We start from the raw sequence: 25,764 nt of genomic DNA on the forward strand, positions 1-25,764 counted from the left end.
CATTTCCTTGGGCCAGAGCCTAATCCAGAGCACAGCCATAACTCTCTTCAATCCTACAAAGGCCGAGAAAGGTGAGGAAGCTGCAGAAGAAAAGTTGGAAGGTAGCAGAGGTTGGTTCATGAGGTTTAAGGAAAGGAGCCATCTCCATAACATAAAAGTACAAAGTGAAGCAGTGAGTGCTGATGTAGAAGCTGCAGCAAGTTATCCAGAAGATCCAGCTGAGATAATTCATGAAGGTGGCTAAACTCAACAATAGATATTCAATGTAGATGAAACAGCCTTCTATTTGAAGAAAATACCGTCTAAGACTTACATAGCTAGAGAAGCTAGTGCCTCCCTTCAAAGCTTCAATGGTCAGGTCAACTTTCTTGTTAGGAGCTAACACAACTGGTAACTTTAAGTTGAAGCCAGTGCTCATTGACCATTCTGAAAATCTAGAAGTCCTTAAGAATTGTTCTAAATCCACTCTTCCTGTACTCTGTCAATGGAACAACAAAGCCTGGATGACAGTACATCTGTTTACAACATGGTTTACTGAATATTTTAAGCCCACTGTTGAAACTTGCTCAGAAAAAAAGATTTCTTTCAAAATATGACTGCTCATTGATAATCTACCTGGTCAAGAGCTCTAACAGAGATGTGCAATGAGATTAATATTATCTTCATGCCTGTTAAAAGAATATCCGTTCTTCAACCCATAGATGAAGGAGTAATTTTGACTTTCAAGTCTTATTAAGAAATATATTTCATAAGGCTACAGCTCCCATAGATATTGATTCCTCTGGTTGATCTGGGAAGTGTAAATTGAAAATTTTCTGGAAAGGATTCACCATTCTAGATGCCACTAAGAACATTTGTGGCATGAGAAGAACATTTTTTTCACGGGAGGAGGTCAAAATATCAACACAGGAGTTTGGAAGAAGTTGATTTCAACCCCCATGGAGGAGTCTGAGGGGTTCCAGACTTCATTGGAGGAAGTCACTGCAGATGTGGTGGAAACAGCAAGAGAACTAGGATTAGAAGGAGAGCCTGAAGATGGGATTGAACTGTTGGAATCTCATGATAAAACTTGATTGGATGAGCAGTTGCTTCTTGCAGATGAACAAAGAAGGTTGTTCTTGAGATGGAATCTACTTCTGGTGAAGTTGCTGTGAAGACCATTGAAATGACAACAAAGGATTTAGAATATGATGTAAATTTAGTTGATGAAGCAGCAGCTGGGTTTGAGAAGGTTGGCTCCATTTTTGAAAGAAGTTCTGTGGGTAAAATGATATCAATAGCATCGCATGCTGCAGAGAAATCATTCGTGATGGGAAGGGTTAATGGATGTGGCAAAACTTCATTGTCTCATTTTAGGAGATGACCACAACTACCCCAGCCTTCAGCCACCATGATCATTCAACAGCCATCAGCTATGAGGCAGGACCCTCCACCAGCAAAAAACATTATGTCTCACTGAAGGCCGATGATGGTTAGCATATTTTTAGCAATCGAGTATATTTTAATTAAGGTATGTACATTTTTTGAGACATAATGCTGTTGCACACTTAATAGACTACAGTTATGTTTATGTAACTTTTATATGCACTGGGAAACCAAAAAAGTCATTTGACTCACTTTATTGCCATATTCGCTTTATGGTGGTGGTCTTGGAACCACGCCTGTCAGATTTCCGAGACGTGCTTGTGCTACATCTGCCTTCTCACTTAGCTCTCACTTGGTTGTGCTGGTCCTGCCCTCCCTGTGAATTTTGCTGTTTCTACTGTGGGTATGGTGCACTGATGTTCCCGAAGCACAGTCCTTCAGGTGCTCTCTCTGTGAAAGGTTGCCCTTTATGCCCTCCAGCCTCGTAGTTCCTGAATTCAGCCCTTCAGCATGTCACTGTCACCCTTCTCTTCACCAGGGCATGTGAAGAGGAGACTGGGAAATTTATCTCTTCTGTGTCTTCACCATTTTTCTGACCTCCTCATACCACAAACAAGCAAACCAAAAAATGCATTTTCTTCCTTTACTCAAAACATTAAAACCACCATGAATATTATTGCACACAAAAGGATACCTGTCAGGGACACCTACAAGCCAATGACAAACACATTTGTCCTCAGTTGGAAACCTGGCAACACAACACTGCCTCCATTGACTACAGTCAGCCAATTGAGTGTTTCCGTTTGCAAAATCAATCTCAGGATCATTTCCTGAAGATTCAGGAAGCATTCCTGTGGGGGACACTGGAATGAATATGGATCAAAAGCAGAAATGGCATCTTCTCAATGCATTGTATTTAGAACAGTTTGTACTTAAGAGGCCTTTTGTTTTGCCTTTATTTTTTCAAATTAATGAAGATCCAGCTCATTATTTTCCAGGATTAAATATTTGTTCACTATATTTAAACAAATAAATATTGGGTGCCTGGCAATTAGCAGTGGACATTTGACTGCGAATGGAAGGGAGCTGATTGTGACACGGTGTGGAGATGAGGAGTCTTCGATTTAATCCTGCACCCAGATTCCCAGACAGTCAAAAATGACACCCTCTCTAGAAACCCAAAGCCGTACATTCATAGGTCTGTACAGGACCAGAGGTAGCACGGGATGTTACTACTTGGAGTCACTTGATTTAATCACCAATTCCAAGAATTGGCATATTTAGAGGTATTTAGAGGATGATTGAGAACATGAGCATCTTATTAATATCAAACATGTTCCTTCCCTGCCTTGCTGCTGAGCCCTTCACTCTCCAGCACACTCAGATATTTTCCTGTGTCTCATTTTCACTAAATTTGAAAAACAAAAGCTGGAACAAAGACCATCTCATTATTTAATCATAATTTCTTAAATAAATACCATAGTTATTACTCCTATTTAGAATAACCAGGAGTATAATTATGCCTCCTTCCAAAGAGATAGATTTTCATTTACAAGAAAATTTTTGGAAATCCTCTGCTCATTTATCAAGCTGGAAGTTTTGATGAATAAATCAGAATAAAAAATGGTTTTTTTTAGTTTGCTTTAACTCTGTGAAAATTTAATGAACTGATCTGGCTCATAAGGTATGTAAACATGAATATATGTATTTCATTCTTCCATAAAATTTTGGCAACAACGCAGATACAAAAGGCTTAATTCACTCTTTCTTTGCTGCCTCAATTAGAGACTTGAAGCCTATTCCTTCAAGCTGCCACTGCATGAGTCATATCAGGAAATATGAGGAAATCAACATCCTGAAATAACTTGAACTGGGGTTTGGTTAATGGTAAGATGGAGCAGTATCTTGCAAAATGAAAGCCTTTTATTAACTGAAGAAAATAAAACCACTATCGGGCTAGAACTCTTTAAGGAGCTTGAGAAGGATAGCTTCCCACTTTGGTTGTGGATGTGTCCATGCTGAGAAAAACTGACTCTGCCTAGATCAGATGGCAGGACCTGCTCATTTCCTGCATTTGCTATCACTAACATTTCATTCCCAATTTCATATCTGTTGATTGGTTTCATATCCTCCTCCCTCTTCTCTTCCTGTTAAAATTGGAGCCATTTTTCAAGATTTAGCTCAGGTCTTCCCCCTGAAGCCTTTTCTGATCCTCCCGGCTTGATTGAATCTCTTCTTCCTCTTACCTCCAAATAGCATTTCTAATCTGTACTAGTCATTTGACCCTTAATCATATGCTACTTAATATAGTTCATTGCATTTTCAAACCTATTTGTCTGATCTCCTCAGCTAGATTAAAAAGTCTTTTAAGGCAGGGCTGTTGCTTTATGCTTATATGGCCCAATGGCTTGTACAAGGGAAACTATTATGTGTTCATCATCTGGAAACATAGGCCATAATCCTTTTGCACCAGGAGGCCTAGTTTCATTGGGATATAAATGTATCCATGAGGTCTATTCTAATTCATGCTATTATAGATATGGTCCTGTGGTTAGGCAAACCTAAGTGCAAATCCTAGATCCACCACTTATTAAATGTGAACATGGACAAATTTCTTAATTTCTTTAAGCATCAATTTGCTCACCTGGAAAAAAAGGAAATAAAATTGTTGGAAGGAGGAAATTAGATAATGTCTATGAAGCACTTAGCATGGTTCCTGGCATGTAATCAGCACTAAATAATGGCAATTTACTATTAGAAGTGGCATTGGTGTTGAAGCATGGTGACTGCACAGGTCAGTGAGGAAGGAGGGTTGCTTGGGGAGTTGTGGAGCTCATCAGCCAGTGGTCAGAACTCACAGTGTCAACACAGTGGGGTGAACTCACACTTGATGTTAGGTCACTGTCAGGGAGGGAGGCAAAGTGTAAATGATCCCCATACCAGCATGAGTTCCTAGCAGTACCAATGCTAGAAGTTCAGCATCTGACCAGTACTGGCTTGGGGTGGTCTTTTTTGTTTGGATTAGGGCTTTGGACGGCATCTGGAATTTCTGAAACAGTACCCGTTTTTCTAAAAAAGCAGGTTGGGGAAGGGATGGGCAGGGATTCAGGTGCCTAGTCAAGCAGATAAGGGTTTACTATTTTGTTTGTTTAATGGTAATACTACTTCTTCCAGCAACTGCCTGAAGTGTTTCTTTCTCTCCCTCTTGTTTGTAAAGTCATCCATCATCATTGTTCCCATTTTATCTTCTTTCTTTCCACCAAGCCAGTGGAGAGGGCTTCCTTTCCCACAGCTCCACCCAAATATCTCCCACCTAGACCATTAATGACCTTATTTCTGGTTCCATGGACTCATCCTTCATCACTCAACAGCTTTGGACTCAATTAATTATGTTCTTATTCCTGAATTTTTGGCTGCTGTCAGACTCTTCAAACTCTCTTGGTATTTCTTTTTCCTTGTCTTCTCCTGCACAGTTTTTTTTCCAGGTTCTTCTCTCCTGATCTGTTTGTATTTCTCAACATTCTTAGTCCCTTTAATTTCTAACTCTGCACATTGTGCTATTGATCTTGCCTTACCCTACCAAGTAATGCTCTCGAGTTCACTAACCACCTTTGTCTGAAGGCTTCTAAACCCTAGTGTTAGTCCACATCTTTTCCCTGAGCTCTGACCTATAAGTCCAGTTGACTACCAGCCATCTCCAACAGTATTCAAAACATAGCACTTCACTTCCCAGCTCTCCAGAGTTTTCTTTCTCCCATGTTCCTTCTTTCGGGGAACAAAATCACCACCCACTCTGTTGTTATTCAAGTTAAACAAATGTGCATCCTCCTTGACATCTCATTTCCTATATCCGATTAACCACCATATTCCAACTCAAGCTTCCAGAATCTATATTTTCCTTCTGGGTGGATATGTCTTGTTTTGTCTTCCATCTGCAAATATATGGATTAGAGTGCCTACTTAAAAACTATTCTTTTGTTTTTCTTTCCATCTACCTGTAACCACATAGCTAAATCGATTTTGCCACTTTCCTTTATGTGTGGATTTAGAGAATGTACCCACAAAAGAGCTTCAGTGTATTGATAGTATATAATCAGAGACTCTAATTTTTTTCCCATGGTAAGCCAAATCTATTGTTTGTTAATAACAGTAAATAATGGTAAATAAACTGGACATCATTTGTGTTACAGGCACTGGTGTGCAAGTTGATTATAATCCCAATATCTGTGGAGATTATACCAGTACTGTTTGCAGTACTATGACTCAAAGTATTGCTCACAATACATTTTTATGTTTATTGATATAGAAATTGCATATAATTTAGTAAGTCAAATAGTGTTACAAGCTTATAATGATAATGTCAGGCAGAGCAATGGATTTCAGTGCCAAAAGTGGAGTACCCCACACCAGTTACCAAGCCCAGGGGAGGACTCCCGACCCTTCTGCCACCTGCCTCTTGGTATCAGAGTTGCCAGGGAAAACATAATGCCGTAAAGCACTAGATAGAACGATGCTTTACTCATACAGGGGAGAGATGGGCCAAGACTCAGCCTCAGTAGTGCACTGTGTGGTCACGTTATCTCTTGGTGAGGAAGTGTTCCAGGCTCAGGGTTTATTTGTATGCAGTGGATTGGGGGTCAAAAGATTACACATGTGAGACTGCCTTCCCCAACAAAAGCAACATCCCTTGAACTCGGTCCTCCGAAACTCAATTTTTCACTTCCCAGAGGTAACCATTTTCAGCTTCTTCAGTTGTTTCTTCTAGTGTTGCCTCTATGTATCTAAAAATGCTTATGCTGTGAATTCTTGATTTTAAGCTTCAGGTTTTATTTGTTGATGCCTTATTTTGAGAGTTTTACTTTCTCATCTCCTTCCTGCTTCCCTGTCCCCCCGACTACTAGTATATATTTGTATCATAATCCTCCTAATATATTGTATCATAATCCTCCTAATATATTTGTATCATTATTTTAAGCTTATTCATTTTTGAGAGGGGAGGTAAAGAGAGAGGGGGGCAGAGAATCTGAAGCAGCCTCATGCTATCAGCAATACAAAGCGGGGCTCAAATTAACAAACTGTGAGATCATGACCTGAGCCAAAGTCAGAGGCATAACTAACTGAGCCACCTTGGCACCCCCATTATTTCCATTTTGTCTATTTATTAAAAAAATTTAAAAAAAATTTTAACGTTTATTTTTGAGACAGAGAGAGACAGGGCATGAACGGGGGAGGGGCTGAGAGAGAGGGAGACACAGATTCGGAAGCAGGCTCCAGGCTCTGAGCCATCAGCCCAGAGCCCGATGCGGGGCTCGAACTCACAGACTGTGAGATTGTGACCTGAGTTGAAGTCGGACGCTTAACCGACTAAGCCACCCAGGCGCCCCTATTTATTTATTACAAAAAAATTTTAATGTTTATTTTTGGAAGAGAGAAAAAGAGACAGAGTGTGAGTGGGGGAAGGGCAGAGAGAAAGAGGGAGACATAGAATCGGAAGCAGGCTCCAGGGTATGAGCTGTCAGCCCAGAGCCTGATGCAGGGACTTGAGCTCACAAACTGGGAGACCATGACCTGAGTTGAAGTCAGACGCTTAACCAACTGAGACACCGAGGTGTCCCCATAATTTCCATTTTGAATGAACGCTTACAATTTTTATTATTGTGACTATGGTATAGCTGAGCCCTGTAATGTACTATATTATGTTTTCTTTTTGCTGCAAGTGTTTTTGTTTTCCCTGGTGTTAAATTTTCTTATTTTAATATGTTTTCTTTTTATCTGTTACTAAATCAACCAAACACTTTGCATGAGAACTATAAACATCTAGGCTGCCTGCATGGCTCAGTCAGTTGAGCTCCCAGCTCTTCATTTCTGCTCAGAATGATCTCATGGTTCCTGTATTCAAGACCCACATTGCATCTGGCTCTGAGCTGACAGCATGAAGCCTGCTTCAGATTGTTTCCCTTTCTCTCTGCCCCTTCCCCGCTTGAGTTCTCTCTCAAAAATAAATAAACATTAGAAATTAAAAAAAAAAAAGGACTATAAATATCTTCTCACCTGGTCAGGTTCATTTTTTTCTTGCAGAATTCCTTGTGGAACTGTCTCTCCTACTCTAATTTTAACTGGTTACATTCTAAGCCTGCCCCAGAGCTATTTTCGTGGGCACTTCCCTTCACTATTTTGGGGAATTCTGTCTGTCTTTCTCTCTATTTTTTTTTTTTTTTAATATTTATTCTTGAGAGAGAGAGAGAGAGACAGAACGCAAGCAGGGGAAGATCAGAGAGAGGGAGACAAAGAATCCGAAGCAGGCTCCAGGCTCCAAACTGTCAGCACAGAGCCTGACATGGGGCTTGAAACCACAAACTGTGAGATCATGACCCAAGCCAAAGTCAGATGCTCAACCAACTGAGCCACCCAGGCACCCCTCTCTGCCTTTCTTTTTGATGCATTTTAGGATTACTGGATTTCTTGATAACTGTTTCTTAGATTACACTTCATTTTGGTGAAGCACATTCTCCAACAGCTTTCTGAAAATGGAGTCAAAGAAAATAATATTTTGGAGGAGCTTGAATGACTGAAACTATGTATTCTATTATCATATTTGATTAATAGTTTTGCATGATATTGAATTTTAAATAAAAAATTATTTTCTCCCTGCAATTCCAAGGTACTTTCTCATTGTTTTCTATTTCTAGTGTTGCTTCTGAGAAGTTTAATGATTCTTGGATTCCTAATTTTCATAGATGATTTTTTTTTCTCTGAAACTTTGAGATCTTTCTCTTTGATATTCTGAAGTTTCACAATAATGTGCTGTGGTGTGAGTCTTTCTCATTTGCTTTTGTGAGCCCTGAGAGGGCCATTTAAATCTGGAAACTCACATCCTCATTCTGGAAAATATTTTTATATTATTTCTTTCATAATTTTTTTCTCCTCTGTTTTCTTACTATTCTTGGTCTTTTTATTCTATCTTCTAGGTTATGTTTTAAATTTTATTTTTCAACCTATCTCTTAATTTTTTTAACATTTGCTGTTATATTTTTAATTTCAAAGGATCTTTTTCACTCATTCATTCATTCATCAGCACCATTGAACCATCACAATATGCCAGAGACCCTTATAGGTGCTAAAGATCAGCACAGTTCTCTGCCATTGAGGACCTTATCTTCTCAGGGCTGAAGCCAGACAGGGATTGTAAATACCAAGAGATGAGTGGTGCCACATTTTAAAAAGGAGAGTCAGGGTTTTTAAGCAGAAATTTAAGGGAGATACAGATATTTTTATTTTCTGAAATCTTTTTTTTTAAATATAGTCATCTTTTCTAATTTTTTTAATGTTTTATTTTTGAGAGTGAGCATGAGCAGGGGAGGGGCAGGAAGAGAGGGAGACACAGAATCTGAAGCAGGCTCCATGCTCCGAGCTGTCAACACAGAGCCTGATGTGGGGCTCGAACCCACAAACCATGAGATTATGACCTAAGCCTAAGTTGGACACTTGAGCCACCCAGATGTCCTATAGTCAGTCATCTCTTCTAATTCAAGGGTGTGATTTTTTCCCCCTCATCACTTTCAAGATATTTACTATAGACTTTTTTGAAGTTTTCTTTTGGCCTTTATGTATTCTAATTTCTCTTTCCTATGATTTCTATAATTTACCCCCCCCCCAACTTTTTTAAATTTGGTCTCTCATTTGGAAGCCCTGCCACAATGTTTGATGATTCTTGGCTGTTTACCATATTTATCAATGAGGTATGAAAACTGAATTGGAAGCACTATGTATATGTATGCGTCATGAAGATGGGTTGGTTTGTCAACTGTTGGGCCTTATCATGGATTAGGGGGACATGTAACTATTTCTTTAAGCTCTTTTTCTTGAACTGGCTAGTTTGTCCAAAGGGAGCTTTCTCCTGCTGAGACATAGGTACCTTATTGCCAACACTCTGGGGCCAAGTCAATACGTGGATTGTCGCTTAGTTCCCCTATATCTGATGGAGATTCTCTGTCACCTGCAGCTGTACCTACTGTCCTGGAGTCCAGAGCCTCTGTAGTTCTATCTCTCCAGAGAAGAGTCTCCAGTTTTCTATCAGTGTGGGGGAGGGACAGCTATCTGGCATTGTGGGTTTAAGACGAAAATTACCGGTGTGTAACTGATTTTTATACTTAGCCTGACTTTTGACCAGTACTCTGTTGTCAGCCCCAACCCACACTCATGTCTTGAGAATTATGGTTACTTTGTGGCTCTAGTTCCTGAACTGCTCAAGTGTTCTGAACCATGAGAGACTTTGCTCTCTTTTGACAGCTACCCCTTCCTGCAAAGCTACTGGGATTTTACTTGTCTCTTCTCTACTAATTTAATCACCATTTATCCATCCATACTTCATCGTCCAAAATTATGTCAACATTTTTCATCTACTGTTATTTCAGGACTCCTGTTTTTTGATTCATATGTTTGTACCTGTTCCTTTTACTTTACTTTTAATGGAGTTTGGTTAGGGAGAAAAGACTAATCTGTACTTTGAACAGGGCTCAACTTCCCTGTTGAACTAGAAGTCTATAATTAATGATTTAATTCAAATTGCTTGAAAACCTTCTTGCATATGTTAAGTAAGTTTTCTCCTTTGGAATGAGAATGGTATTTAATTCTCTATAAATCCTTCAAAATAATTTAATGATTAAGAAAATAGACACATTTCCTTAATATTTCTATATTTGGTTAAATGCTGAAGCTATATATTAGTATTTGCTTGGATCATATTTAAATTGGCTTATTAGGTTCTATTTCAACATTTTGATAATTTGGTTTTCTCTTATTAGAAAGTTTTTTGAATTTAAGATATTAAGGGTATATTAAGATGTGACTTTTAAGTCTAACATTAAAAAGACAAAACAAAACACATTGTCGTAGCAAATGTTATCAGAATTAGCCAAACATTTATATGAAACAAAAAGAAAGAACTCTCTTAGGTTGTCTCCTCTTCTATAATATCTCCTTTCTTCAAATTTATCCTATTATAATAATCTTAAAAAGGTGAAGCTGGATCATGTAATCTTCTAGTTTGAAAATCTTCCCATGGTCCACAGGATGAATATCACCTTTCATTTTCTCCTTGCTTTCGATCCATGCACTTTGTAGCAACCATTGCTAATGATTTCATATTTCTCAGAAACTTTTCACATAACGAATGTCAATAAGTATTCATTTATTTGGATGCAATAGTAAATGGACTAAGATGGCCTTTGAATGTTCATGGCTGTCTTTAGTTCTTCTGCCTTATCCTCCTGGTGTATTTTTATCTTCTGTGCTAGCAGTAATATTGTTCAGATTTTAAGAAAACAATTCTTTTTTTCTGGTCCTTGTTGGGTCAGTGTATGGTCTTTGGTGGGAAGGAAGATTTTACTAGTCAAATGGCTCATAAATAGTTGAAATCTGAGCTCTTCTGCTAGATCCCAAGTCTTTCCATGATCCTGAGAGGACCAAAAAAGTAATGATTGATTTTGCTGAATTTGAAATATTTCTTTCATATATTTTTCATGTCTTTTTTGCTGCTTATTATAAAATCACATTTTTCATTATTTTAAAATCATTATTTCATGCTGCCTTCTGTGTGATTACCCTTGGAATTAGCAATGAGTAGTAGCAGGAGGGACACAGAAGGAAATGGATCATGGTGCTTAAATTGAGAAGAGTGTAAGCAGAGGAGAGAGGAAATGAAACCTAGGAGAATTGGTGGGCAGTCTCAGAAGGAAAGGGATGAGTAGGGAATGAGGACTTCTGAACTGGAAAAGGCAAGTTACCAGCCAAGGAAATCTGGCTCCAGAGAACAATTTATTTTAATTTGCTTCCCTTTTGCTATTTCCTTAACTCAGTAATACTTGGCTTTTCACTGTTACTATGGAGGCATGATAAGGAAACATAAACTTACTGGTATAAAACAAGAAAAAGCTTATTTATGTGGCAGAAAGACTGGAAGGATCACATTTATTTTCTTCTTACTTTAAGCTCTAATTCCCCATGATGCTTTCCTATGCCCAGAATATTTATTAAGAAAAAAACTTTCGTGATGACATGACAGTGTCATATCGACATTTGTTTTTTTAAAAATTTTTTTTTCAACGTTTTTAATTTATTTTTGGGACAGAGAGAGACAGAGCATGAACGGGGGAGGGGCAGAGAGAGAGGGAGACACAGAATCGGAAACAGGCTCCAAGCCATCAGCCCAGAGCCTGACGCGGGGCTCGAACTCACGGAACGCGAGATCGTGACCTGGCTGAAGTCGGACGCTTAACCGACTGCGCCACCCAGGCGCCCCACGACATTTGGAATTAAATGATCAGTGGGTAATATAAAAAAGGCCAGCGTATGGTAAATTTTGTAATATTTTAAGTCACATTGATGAGACACTTGATAAGAACACAATTTGCTTTCATTCTGGCATCATCGTTTGTTTTGAGTAAAGCTGGAAAACAAATAACATAATTTGCATAATGAAACCATTGAGAGTAAACCTCTGTCATTCATCAGAGGTATCTGTACTATTTTGACTTACAGTTTAAATTCATTCACGTTTATTTCTCTTCTTACCCAACTAAACAATGCTTCTGATTTATTCTTGCCAGTTAGTGTCATATAAAGTGTTCCACTAGGAGAAGAAACGATTTGTCAAGCAGAAACTATATTAAATGAAACATTCTCTCTGATATGTTTTTAATTTGTTTTATTCCCATTTTGCTATTCTAATTTTCCCACCTGCCACTGGAGATAAGGGGCGGTTTCATTCTTATTCTCTTGGCTCACTAAGGCCATATGCTCATATCATCAAGGAGGGTCCACCTATCTCCAGCAGGAGGAATGGAAGTCAGCTCAGGAAGGGGGACCCTGCAGTGGGTCTCAGCCAAGAGGTCTGACCATCCACGAATCTGTTACTAGGCTTGGAGGCTTTTTATCTACATTGTTCTAGTGGCTGTGGGAAACTGTAAGAGAAGCACAAAACAGTGTTCTTCTCTAGGCTGATGAAACCTAGTGCTAATTTGGGCTCCTCTGAATACTTTATGTGCATCCTTTATCTTCTTACTCTTCTTTCCTTCCTCCTGCCACACGAGTTTTAAATATAGGATACAGGGACCCGCAAGAAGCCCTTGGGTAGAATTAACGTGGTCTGTAAAAATTCCATCTTTTTAATTATTAATCACTAGCTGAAATTTAACAGTTCCCTCAATTATATATGTGGGCACAAACCACAGTGGTATTAAGAATATCTGTGACCTTATCACCAATAGAAATTACAGATATTCTCATATCACACTGCAGCTGTTGCAGATCTCTGGAAATGCCATTGATGCTTTGTCACTATTTTAAAATTAGAGTAGCTATTAGACCTGAAGACAGAGTTTGTTATTAAATATATTAGTATAGAAGCACATGCTATCATTAAATCATGATTTTTTTATTTTGATATATTACAATTGTATTTTAATTATTGTCCTTCATAAACCTAGGCATTTCCTTTTGTATATTAAAAACATTGGCCTGAGAAGTGGTCCATAGACTTCACCAGCTAGCCAAAGGGGCATGAACACACACACAAAAAGGTAAAGAATCCTCCTCGGTTAACAGATTTGGTACTTCCTTTATTCCTTCATACTTTCAACAGAAAAAGAGGGGGAAAATGAAAAGAAGTTAAATTTATAGGTTTTATTTCAAATATTAAATTGGGAGCAGTTAACTGCATAGAGGCTTCTGAGTTATCAGAGGCTCTACATTTTTCCTTCATATATTCATTATGTTGCTAGTTGAGTTATTCAGTAACTGACCTTCACTATCTTGACAAATCTGTCTGCTGTTGTTTATCAAACTTTTCTCTAATCTGTTATCTTGTAACCTTGGGATACCACTTGACATCCCAGCCTCACTTTTCTTCATTTGCTGGATGCAGGTAATAGTACCTTGTTTGGCTTGTTGTTGTCATTGTGTGTTTATGTGTGAGGGTTATTTTCCTGGCTCATTTTCAGATCTTAAAAATTGTTGAATGAATTTAATCGAGTAAGAATATGATTACACACAACTTGAAAACTATAAAGCATTATAGAAATATACAAATGCCATCAATTATATTATGGATTTTGTAGAATGCTGGGCAACTGACAAATTCTTAAAAGAAAATTCTTGTCAATGAACTGAAAAGTGCTATATCATTGTTGGGTAAGGCACAAAGCCTAAAAATATCAGAAGCAGCACCTTGTGCAATTTCTAAGGGGCGCATGGTACTTAGAAATGTTTTAGCTCTCTATTTTCCAGGATATAATGTACTGCTGTCAATTTCCTGTTAAACACAGCTCTCCCCTGATTAATAGCATAGAGCGTTTCCATAGTTAAGGTAGATGACTGAATGAAGGCGGGGGTGGGGGTGGTGGTGAGGGCCATCAGCATCATTGGGTGCACCCATGATGGCGCTCCCAAGATCATAGTGTCTTCCCCTTAGTTGCTGTCATTTGCCCTTGCAGAGCTGAGAACATATTACGCCGGCAGAGTTAAGGAACATACTAGTTCATCCATCATCTTTGTTCTTGCACACATTATGTTTTCAATATGACTAAGAGACCAAATTTTTCAATAAGTAACAAATGTAAACTTTTCTCACACTTAATATTGCATGCTGTGGCCAAAATACATGGAAGAAGTTGAGTGTGAATTTCAAAGAGATGGTTGTAATGCAACACCTCTCCTGTCACTTAAATCAACATTGCAGCCAATATATTTTAAACTTTAGGTTGATGGTGATTAACCCAGCATCCCCCATGTGCAAGGCATTTTATACTGGTTTTTATTAGTTACTGCTCACAGTGTCCCTTGGTGGCGCTGCTGTCCCCATTTTGAACTGTTCTGGGAATTTTGATTATGAGACACAGCACCTCCAACCTTCTGTCTCTTAATGTGTAAGGTTAACAGGCTGGGGGAGCAGTGTTTAAAGAATGAAAAGGCTCTGGGGCAGACAGGTAAACATTTTGTTCTCCTCAAGAAATTTCCTAGCCAGCATTCTTATTTCCTTGCTAGCGCATAGTGTGGCATTCATGTTGCCTCCAGACTTCATGTCAGTGTTCTGAGTTCTGTCAAACAGCAGGGTAGGTAGAACACGTTGTGATTGGATGTGTGTCAATAAGCAAAGAAAGAAAGGAAGTAATTCTGAGTTTGTGCATTGACCTTATGGGTTGAGGAGAGGCACATACTTTTATCCTAAAACTATCTAAACCAGGAATTAAGAAGAGGGTAACTAGGACATCTTTGGAATTTAGAAAGGTTTGTAGCAAAAGAATACTCAAAATCAGGGATATTTTAGTTTATCAGAGTTGGGCTTTAATCTTCTTACTAATTCAGTGCAATTTAATGGCAGGATTTGAAAAAATAAACGAAAAACTATTGTTGACATTCATTGAACAATAAGGAATAAATGAACTTTGAAAAGGTTGCAAGCAGCAAGGAGCATCTGGGAGACACTATCATAGGAGCCCCACTGCCTCTGGCTTTCCCCACTCTGCCATGAAGTCTCTGGTTCACACAGCTTAGAGTCTGAAGACCAGGCTAATACATATTTATTTTTAACATGGTGCTTTTTAAAGTACATTCCTGGTCGAGAGAGATGAGAATGAATAGAGAAGATAAACTTATACTGTATGATTTAAAAGATGTTCACTTTGATACAGGTGGGCCCTATGCCCTTCATTTCATGGACATTGTGGGCTGTCAGTCAGGACGTGAGTAAAGATCTTCCTTTAGAGAGTAACCACTTTCTGACATTAACTGTGTCTTGATGGAGAGCATAGCATATGAGTTATGAGTTTTGGCCTGTGAGCTGTGAAAGATGACTCAGAAAATATAGCCTTGAGAACTAACTGAGGAAACTCCTCTGGCAGCACTAAGCCCTGAACAGACTCAGCTCATTTCTATTTTTGGCTCCTCTTCAGGTGTCCAGAATGGCACAGCCAGCCACCAACCCCTAATTGCTCCTGTTGCAATGTGTTGATATCTCTGTTATTCTTCATGGGAATATATGGGGCCAGGTAGTGGAAAGCAGGGATATAGCAAAGGAAAAGGGCTAGGTTTCAGCAATCTCTATGATAATCACTGGAAAAGGGGTTCAAACTGAGTGTAAAGGAGCAGACAGGTATTAGGGCAAGAGAAGCATTTGGTAAAACCCTGGAAATATTTCTGAGGAGCTTTGGTAGTAACCACATTATAAATATTGAACCATAAGTATAATCTTGAAAGTCCGTATGATGCAACAGAGGCTACAAAGACAGGTAAACAGGAAGAGAACATGAAGTGATTGAAACTAAGCTTTATAATACTTGTATGCCAATGCTGAATACTTATTTTTCTCTCCTATTATTTACTCAAAGTCTCTTAGGGATGGGAGGAAAAGGTACATGACAATAAGGATTTCAAAAAAGGTCATTAAAGAGAGACAAAGGAATGAGAAAGAATGAAGTCATAGGATTTAAAAAAATTCTTTTTGGCAAGGACCTTAAACACTTTTATCATAAGGACTGAAAATTTTTTTTCTTGGCCACAAACTTATTGGTAAAATTGAAAATGCCATCTTAAATGCTATGTTACAGAAATAATGATATGGGATTTATATATTTAGATTCACAGTCTATTAGAGGTATAAAGGACACTAAAGATCATTTAATCTACCTCTCATTTTAGAGATGGGCCTAGAGGTTTGGAGGGATATTCCCAAGGTCACAAAGCCAGTGAATAGCCACTCAGGAACTTACATTCTGGTTCTTATCTAGGACTAAGGACCACAGCAATTTCTTTTTCTTCTCAGTAAAACTGATGAGGAAAATAAAGTTGTTATGGTTTATTGACTTGATTGAGGTCAGTCGACACATTAGAACCAGACATTTGACTAGAACCAGAATCTCCTCATTTCTGGTCCAGAGCATGTGTTTACTTGACATGACACCATCAGTGGTTTCATAAATTGGGTTCTTTGGGATGACATGGAGATTAGTGGGCAGACAGCTAAGTAGGGAACTCTCTGGGAAGCAACACCTATGGAATGGAAGAGAAGGAAGCAGAATTGTGCACAGGGAAAAATTGGACTATGATGCTATCTAATGAAGATCATACATAGGTCATTCAGAGGAATATCTGAGACTGAGATGGGCTTTGGGGATTGTCATGAGTTGGGGCAAATGAGCCAGGCCTTTATAACCTCTATGATCTGTCTTTATGTGCTACATCCGGGGAGGAGCCATGACCTTGAGCAAGGATGTTCTTTTCAGCCAAGGCACTTTACAAAGACAGCTGACAGCTAGCAGCAGTTCCAGAAGCTGGTAGAATAACATCTTCATTCCTAAAAGGGGCATCTTGGCAGCACATCAGTGAACTGCTTGTACCTCTTGGATCCACTTCTTCATATACATACTGAGCATCAATCTTCTAGGATTCCAATGGGTTTCTTTTCCTGGAGGATTCTTATATGAGTAAGTGTGGTAGGATAAACTAGCATCCCTGATGATACAGCGAGTTTTAAGGTCTCAGGTTATACTCACCATATCTCTCCTCCATTTTCCACTCTAGATTTCCCTCACCCTCTGCTAGTTTTGGTGGCTTTCCTCTTGGCATGATTCTGAACATCCTGAGTCTCTGGTCACTGTTCCTTCTTTAAGCCTTAGTTGCACTAATCCATTTATCATCAAGGTTGGGCAAGTGTATCACATGGATGTCAAACATATCTCTTCCTGCCACCATTGTGTACATGAAGCCTTATGTTCTCCCAATGATCAGGGTTAATTATCACTGCTGAGATGGTGACTCCTTTTTCTGTTATAAGCTTGTCACTTGGCTTGCAAAGCTGAAATGACCAGGCGCTAGCCAAAGCTTATGGTACAGCCTGAATCTTTCTGCTCCCTGTTGGCAACACTTCCCCTTTGAAAAATGGGATGTCAGGTCATACAGTTCCTAGAGTTACAGGAATGGGAAGCACAAATTACCCAAGTGGGTCACTGGGACTGGTGATAAGTGTGACCACTCTTGCTTCCATGTATCCATTCCTACGCCTATGTATTCCACCACCTGGGGTATAGCACCACATAAAGGTCATTGAATTAGAGTATATAATGCATTTTAGAGGCTGAAGAAGCACCATATTACAGTATTACCTTTAAGCTGGTGCTTCAGCTGTGCTTTCAACAGGTCACTCCTTTACTCCATTGGCTAGCGGGTTTTGCTTGCTTTGATAGTTGACATGACGAATGATCTCATCGTCATGTGCCAGGTACCAATTCCTGCACCTCCTTTCTTTAAAGTAGACCCCTTGATCTGATGGCATATTATTTAGGATGACACTGGTAAATCAAAAACTGTAAATCTTCAGATAGTGGTGCTGACATGCTATGGGCAGAAAAGCCAAATCTAAACCCAGAACATGTGTCTGTTCCTGTCCACATGCCTTACGGCCTCTTGCAAGCTGAAAGGCCCAGTACATTCAACTAGCTACCAAATCGCTGTTTGGTCTCCTATAGAAATGGTGCCATTCTGGGGAATTGTTTTCTGTTTCTAGCAGATTGAACGTTCAATGATATCAGTAGCTTGATCAGCCTTGGTAAGTGGAAGCAATGCTGTTGAGCCCATGAATAGCTTCTGTCCTTGCCATTATAGCTACCTCATTTGTGTATCCATTGTGCTTGAACTGGGTAGTTTGATAACAGAGACTGGCTGATGTCAGCTAATTAAGTTTGATTGTCTACCTGATTATTTAGTGCCTCTTCCATGATGGGTGCTCTCTTACTGGTGTTAAGATTTGATACAAAGGTTTTCACAATTCATGTCCATTCCCATAGGTTCATCCAGATCCCTTACCCCAGATCTTCTTTTCCTGCCCTGCCAGTTTTTATTCTTCTTGACCACTGACCTTCTAGTCAAGCCATTTGACACCCCACATAGTCAATGCACATTATAACATCGGGACATTTCCCTTTCAACACACACAAAAAAAACATGACCATATACATTGCCTTCAGCTCTCCCTATTGGGAGGATTTCCCCTTGCCACTGTTGTTAAGAGCCATCTCTAAGTCAGGCTACAATATGGCTCTTATTAATCTCCAGGTTTCACCCACATATCAAGAAAATCTATTTGTAACCAAACTTGGATTTTTTTTTTCCTGAGAAAAAGCCATATCCAAACTCAGAACATGTGTCTGCTATGGTCCTGCTCATTGCCCATATAAAAGATCCCCCCATCCCATATGATAGATATGAGTTAATGGTCAAGTGCTACAGCAACAACAGTAGATAAGCTATCTGTCATGCTGCTTTTTTTTGTCTCCTCGTCCTGTTAATGCTTGATCTTGGGTGTATAACTTCTATTTCATGATGTATCGGTCCTGGACTTACCTGACCTCATGGCTTTGTTGTCTGATGGTACCTAGCTCATAATGAGAAGTTCAGGCTTCATGGTTATTTGGGGTCCATGATCAGGCCCTACATTTATGCCTGGACCAGGTAGAATACCAGGCTCTACTTTTCAAAAGATGTATAAATGTTTGTTTTAGATGGCATGACCCTACTACAAAACCCTACACCTCTCTGTTGTGACTCTTACATTTGGGCTTGCTATAAACACCATATAGCAACTTATCCTACCACAAATACTTCTAATGCTCTTCCATTAGAGGGTTATGTTACTCAAGTGACAGGGATACTTGCATCAGCATGCTATACATTATTTTCCTGCTTTGGTTTTTACTCAAAGCTATAAATTGTCTATGCTGCCTGGCATATGATTTGGTACTATATTCCTGGCTGTGGAATGTGCTGTCTCCAGACATGGAAAAATCTACTAGGTAGGGTACTTCCTTCTTGTGGTAGGATGTATATGTTGTGATAATCTTTACTTGCTTTGGAGAGGATGTCCCTAAATGCCCAAGACCAAAAATTTTACTGATAGGGCAGGATCTGAATTTTTGTAGGGTATATCTCCCACCCTCTGGTAAGCATGTATTTTATTTAGGCCTGCAGTATATTTGCCACTTCTTTTTCATCCGGTCCAACTTGCATGATATCTCAGACATAGTTCACCAATGAGATTGTCTATGGGATGCCTGGTCAGTCAAGATATCTTAAAACTATTTTATGACAGGGAAGAAGGGATAACATAGCTCTTGGGCAAGACTGCAAATGTGTATGCTTATCCATTCCAAGCGAATGTGAGCTCTTTCTGATTTTTTAAAAATTATGGTTAGAAGATAATGTGTTTGACAAATCGCTGCTCAATACTATGTGCTCGAGGTCATAGTAATCTGTACTATCAAAGGTGCCACACTTGACAGGTAGATACAATTGTGCTACCACTGCTTAGTTGAGTTTGTGCTAATCTATTGTTACTCTTCAGAATGCATCTGGTTTCTTTTAGGTGAGTGCCTGGTGAGTTAAATGGACACATGATGGAGATCATCACCCTTGCATCCCTTAGATTCTTAATAGGAAGCATTAAATATATGCCAGTCTCCCTAGAATGTGATAACTTTTTAGGGAGTTCTTTGAAAAAAATACCTGTGGAAGGGAAGAGGGAAAAAAAAGCAAGATTGGGCAGAAGAAAAGTTAGTGGCCACAGCTGACCCATGGGGAACTTTTGGTGTGGATTGGCCTTGCAGCATTGCCTGAGTTGAGGTGAGGGGGCTCAGTCTTTCTACTCCTGTGTTGACCAATCGTTGGATGTAGGATGTCCAGGGAAGAGGCGTAACTTTGGGCAAGGTAGCTTTCTTCAACCAAGGCACTTCTGTAAGAAGGTATGGCTGAGGACTGTTGGCTGCCAGCACTTCCAGCAGCTGGGAGAATAGGTCCTTCAGTCTTGAAGGTGAATCTGGACAGCATATTATGGAATCAACTACCAAATGAAATATGGGATCCCTTACATAATGTGATATGACTTCAAATATAGAATAATATATATTATTTATTTTTGGAAAAAGAGGCTTTGAGTGATTTGTAGGATATTTGAAGTCAAGGATAGCAAAAAAATATGGGATAGGGCAAAAAAAGAATGTCATGACTATATTCCAATTAAGAGTAGCACTAAACATTAGCATACTGAACAGATACAGAACTCAGAAGATAATGGTATTTGTAGACTGATAAATGAGTCTGGAATAAACTACTTCCCATAAATTGCCTAAATGTAGCTCATGCTAACATATGAGTTGCCCCAGGCTGACTTCCCTGTTTCACTGGCAAACGAGTGGCACTTCACATTATGAAACTAAGTGCAGTTGAAGTGCATGTTCAAGAACAGGGAGTTCTATAATACTATAGATTGGAATCAATCCATAATTAGTATATTCTTCTACTTAAATATTTGGGCACAGTGATCTTGGACAAGACATTATACAAATAAGGATATGGGTCTGATGTATATTGTTAGACTTAATGTGTTATGTTATTCAAAATTTGAGAAGATGAATTTATTTTTTTATATGAAATTTATTGTCAAATTGGTTTCTGTACAACACCCAGTGCTCATCCCAACAGGTGCCCTCCTCAATTCCCATCACCCACTTTCCCCTCCCTCCCACCCCCCCATCAACCCTCAGTTCTCAGTTTTTTAAGAGTCTCTTATGGTTTGGCTTCCTCCCTCTCTAACTTTTTTTTCCTTCCCCTCTCCCATGGTCTTCTGTTAAGTTTCTCAGGATCCACATAAGAATGAAAACGTATAGTATCTGTCTTTCTCTGTATGACTTATTTCACTTAGCATAACACTCTCCAGTTCCATCCACATTACTACAAAAGGCCATATTTCATTCTTTCTCATTGCCAAGTAATAATCCATTGTGTATATAACCCACAATTTCTTTATCCATTCATCAGTGGATGGACATTTAGGCTCTTTCCATAATTTGGCTATTGTTGAGAGTGCTGCTATAAACATTGGGGTACAAGTGCCCCTATGCATCAGGACTCCTGTATCCCTTGGGTAAACTCCTAGCAGTGCTATTGCTGGGTCATAGGCTAGATCTATTTTTAATTTTTTGAGGCACCTCCACACTGTTTTCCAGAGCAGCTGCACCAGTTTGCAGTCCCACCAACAGTGCAAGAAGGTTCCCGTTTCTCCACGTCCTCTCCAGCCTCTATAGTCTCCGGATTTGTTCATTTTAGCCACTCTGACTGGCGTGAGGTGATATCTGAGTGTGGTTTTGATTTCCACTTCCCTGATGAGGAGTGACTTTGAGCATCTTTTCATATGCCTGTTGGCCATCCGGATGACTTCTTTAGAGAAGTGTCTATTCATGTTTTCTGCCCATTTCTTCACTGGATTATGTGTTTTTTGGGTGTGGAGTTTGGTGAGTTCTTTATAGATTTTGGATACTAGCCGAGAAGATGAATTTAATCAGGGATTAAAAAGTGGTAACTCATTTGAGAGGCCCCTGTCTGACTTCCCCCATTTAAGTAGCACTTTCATTATTCTCTATCTCCTTCCCCTTTTCTATCTTTTCAGTTATCACTATGTGATATATAATACACAATCTTTATTTGGGGATGGAATGACTGTATCTTCCATCTCCACTTGGAATGTGAGTCTCACGGAAACAGAATTTGCTACTCTGTTTATTGCAAAGCCACTAACACACAGTGAAGTACCTGACACATGGTACATACTAAATGTAAATGTTGGCTGAAGGATGGACCAATTAATATATGAGTCATACTGTTTAATAGATTTCTCTGCTTTTGGAGTGCATGTTGTTAAAGTTAATGTTGTTAATTAAGTTAAGAATCAATGATTGCTTTGGTGAATTCAGGACTAAAATTGCTGTAACTTTTTCTCTTTGAGAGTTTCTGAAGTTTTGATCAGAAGAGTTGATTATGGCTAACACCTCATTAAATACTCTTGAGTTTCAGCAAAAAGAGACATTTACATTTACTCACTTCTTATTTTATGGCTCTTGATGGCTTCTAAGATGCTGTTGCAGCATTGATGAGGATGGTGGTGATGAGGATGATGATGATGGTGGTGGTGGTGATGGTGCTGACAGCAGGTAATATTTACTGAGCATTGTTTTGCTAGTCACAGTGGTAAGAGTTTGGCGTTCATTAACTAATGTGATGCTCACTAAGACTCTGCAGAACAGTTTATCTTGATGAGAAAATTGAGGTGTAGAGAAGTAAATATCCAAAGCCATACATATGGCTGGTGGTGGAACCAGCATCTGAACTGAGTGAGACGTACACCAAAGCCTGTGATTTTTTTTCTTCAAGTTTTTATTTACGTACCAGTTAGTTAACATACAATCTTAGTTTCTGGTGTACAATATAGTGATTCAACATTTCCATGCAACACCCGGTGCTCATCACAGCAAGTGCACTTCTTAATCCCCATCACGTATTTAACCCATCACCCCTACCCACCTCCCTTCTGGTAATCATCAGTTTCTTTTCCATAGTTAAGGGTCTGTTTCCTGGTTTGCCTCTCTCTTTTTTTCCTCCCTTTGCTCATTTGTTTTATTTCTTAAATTCCACATGAGTGCAATCATACGGTATTTGTCTTTCTCTGACTGACTTATTTTACTTAGCATTATACTCTCTAGCTCCATTCACATCATTGCAAATGACAAGATTTCATTCTTTTTTTATGGCTGAATAATATTCCATCACACACACACACACACACACACACCCCATATTTTCTTTATCCATTCATTAGTCAGTAGACATTTGGGCTTTTTCCCAATGGACTATTATAAATGATGTTGCTATAAACATTGGGGTACATGTATCCCTTTGAATTTGTATTTTTGTATCCTCCAAGTAAATACCTAGTAGTGCAATTGCTGGATGGTGGGGTAGTTCTAATTTTAGTTTTTTGAGGGACCTCCATACTGTTTTCCACCATGGCTGTACCAGTTTGCATTCTCAGCAATAGTGTAAGAGGGTTCCTCTTCCTCCACATCCTCACCAATATCTGTTATTGTGTTGTTGACTTTAGACATTCTGGTAGGTGTGAGGTGGTATCTCTTTATAGTTTTTATTTGTGTCTTCCTAATGATGAGTGATGTTGAGCATCTCTTCACGTGTCTATTGGCCATGTGCATGTCTTTGGAAAACTGTCTATTCATATATTCTGCCCATTTTTAACTGGATTATTTGTTTTTTGGGTGTTGAATTTACAAGTTCTTTATATATTTTGAATACTAACCCTTTATCAAATATGTCATTTGCAAATATCTTCTCACATTCTATAAGTTGCCTTTTAGTTTTGTTCATTGTTTCCTATGCTGTGCAGAAGGTTTTTATTTTGATGCAGTCCCAATAGTTTATTTTTCAAAGCCTGTGATCTAAACTGCTGTGATATTTTGAGGCAGCAGCAAGGCAAAAGAAAGGGGAGAGAGGAGACGTAATCTGAAGTATAATAAGCCCTGTACTCCCATTTCAAAATTGTGGGTGCGGGAAAAGGCAGGGAGTGTTTGAAGATGGTTCAGAAACACCATCTACGAATAGGTGACCCGAAGGCAGAAAGAAACATGGCGATGTTGGAACATTATTTGAAGGTTCATAGGAACAGAGGAGAAGGAGATGCTGTCTTTTGAGGGAGACAAGGTAGGATCATAGAAGAAATTCTGTTTCAGTTGAGAGTGAGAAGTGGAGGAAGGATATGCCAGGAAGAAGTCACAACAGTGCTGACATTTTGTCAGAAGTAAGATGTATAGAGTGATGTGTAGTAAGAAATCAGCATAGTAAGAAAATCTGGTGGTTAATTGAATTTCATTTTCTAAGTAGGATATTGTAACATATTCCATATATAGTGTGTGTGTGTGTGTGTGTATACATACACACATATATATACATACATAACATATTACTATGTAGTACTACCTATACAATTTTCTAAATAGTATATTGGAGTCAGTTGGAAAAATGAATAAAACACAGGAGCCTAAAAAGAAATATACTTCTGGGGCACCTGGATGGCTCAATTGAATGTTTCACTTTTGATTTTGGATCAGGTCATGATCTCACAGTTCTGTTTGTGGGTTTGAGCCCTGCCTTGGGTTCTGAGCTGGGATTTTCTCTCTCTCTTCTCCTCTCTCTGCCCCCACCCCCTCAGAATAAATAAACATTTATAAAAAAGAGAAATACATTTCTTTCAAGAGTTCTATCAAAAGTGTTGGAATGATAGTAGCACTTTATTCCTTCAACAACTTGCATTCTTCACCAGTTGTTTATATTTTCCACATATGTTTTGTCAGTCTCACATGTAAGTACATATAAAATCATCATCATTGTTATAGTTAGGTCACTAAATCATTTGAGAGTAAATTTCGGATTTCATGACTCTACCACAAAATATTTCAGCATGTGTTTTCTAAGATCAAGGACATTATTTTACCCAACCACAATATCAAATTCATAAAGCTTAGCATTGATGTGATAATATCACAAATATATAGTACATATTCAAATTTTACCAATTATTCCAGTAACATTCTTTATAACATTTTTTTCCCAATCTAGGGTCCAATGCCAGTATCACATATTGTATATAATTGTCATATCTTTGTCTTCTTTAATTTAGAAGATTCACTCAGTCATTTTTGCTTTCATAACATTAGCATTTTGGAAGTAGACAGGCTAGTTGTTTTTTTAGAATGAGCCTCAATATGGATTTGTCTGTTTCCTCATGTAGATTCAGATTGTGTTTTTTGGCCAAGAACTTTATGTATATGATATGCGCTTCTCTGTGAATCACCTCAGAAGTTTCAATTTGTATAAGTATTGGTGATACTAACTTTGATCACTTGATAAGTTGTTATTAGGATTCTCCATCATAAATAGTAATTTTTCTTTGGAACTAAACAAACTATAAGGAGATACTTTGGAAGTGTGTGAGTATCCCAGGAAACAGTCACAACGTGATTTTGGTACCCACTGATTCTTGTCTGAGTCAATGATTGTTATATGGTTGGAGATTTTTCAAATCCCTCTCTCATTCCTTCTACAGTTATTAGTTGTCATTTCCCCCCTCATTTTTTGAGCAATTTTTTAACTTTCTGGCACAGTAAGCTAATTCCAGGCTCATCTTATACTTTCTGTCCTCAAACCGTAGAGTTAATAACTTCTCCAAGTAGCCCTGGTTCTTTTACTGGGTCATGGTATCTTGGAACCAAGATTTGGGTGCTGGGTGTGCTCAGTGGTACTGGAGTGCTATTGCACATACATGCATTTTAATGCTGATATGAGACATGTGTTAGTCAACACCAACCAAGTGAACCTTAAGGATATATCATTTGGAGAGTAACTACCAGTTACAAAGAACTCAAATCTAGTTTAAATCATGGTTATAAAAATCTTATTTGTTATGGGGCATCTGAGTGGTTTAGTTGGTTGAGTGTTCGACTTCAGCTCTGC

This window comes from Neofelis nebulosa, chromosome 3, assembly GCF_028018385.1.
Source record: "Neofelis nebulosa isolate mNeoNeb1 chromosome 3, mNeoNeb1.pri, whole genome shotgun sequence".
Taxonomy (NCBI): Eukaryota; Metazoa; Chordata; class Mammalia; order Carnivora; family Felidae; genus Neofelis; species Neofelis nebulosa.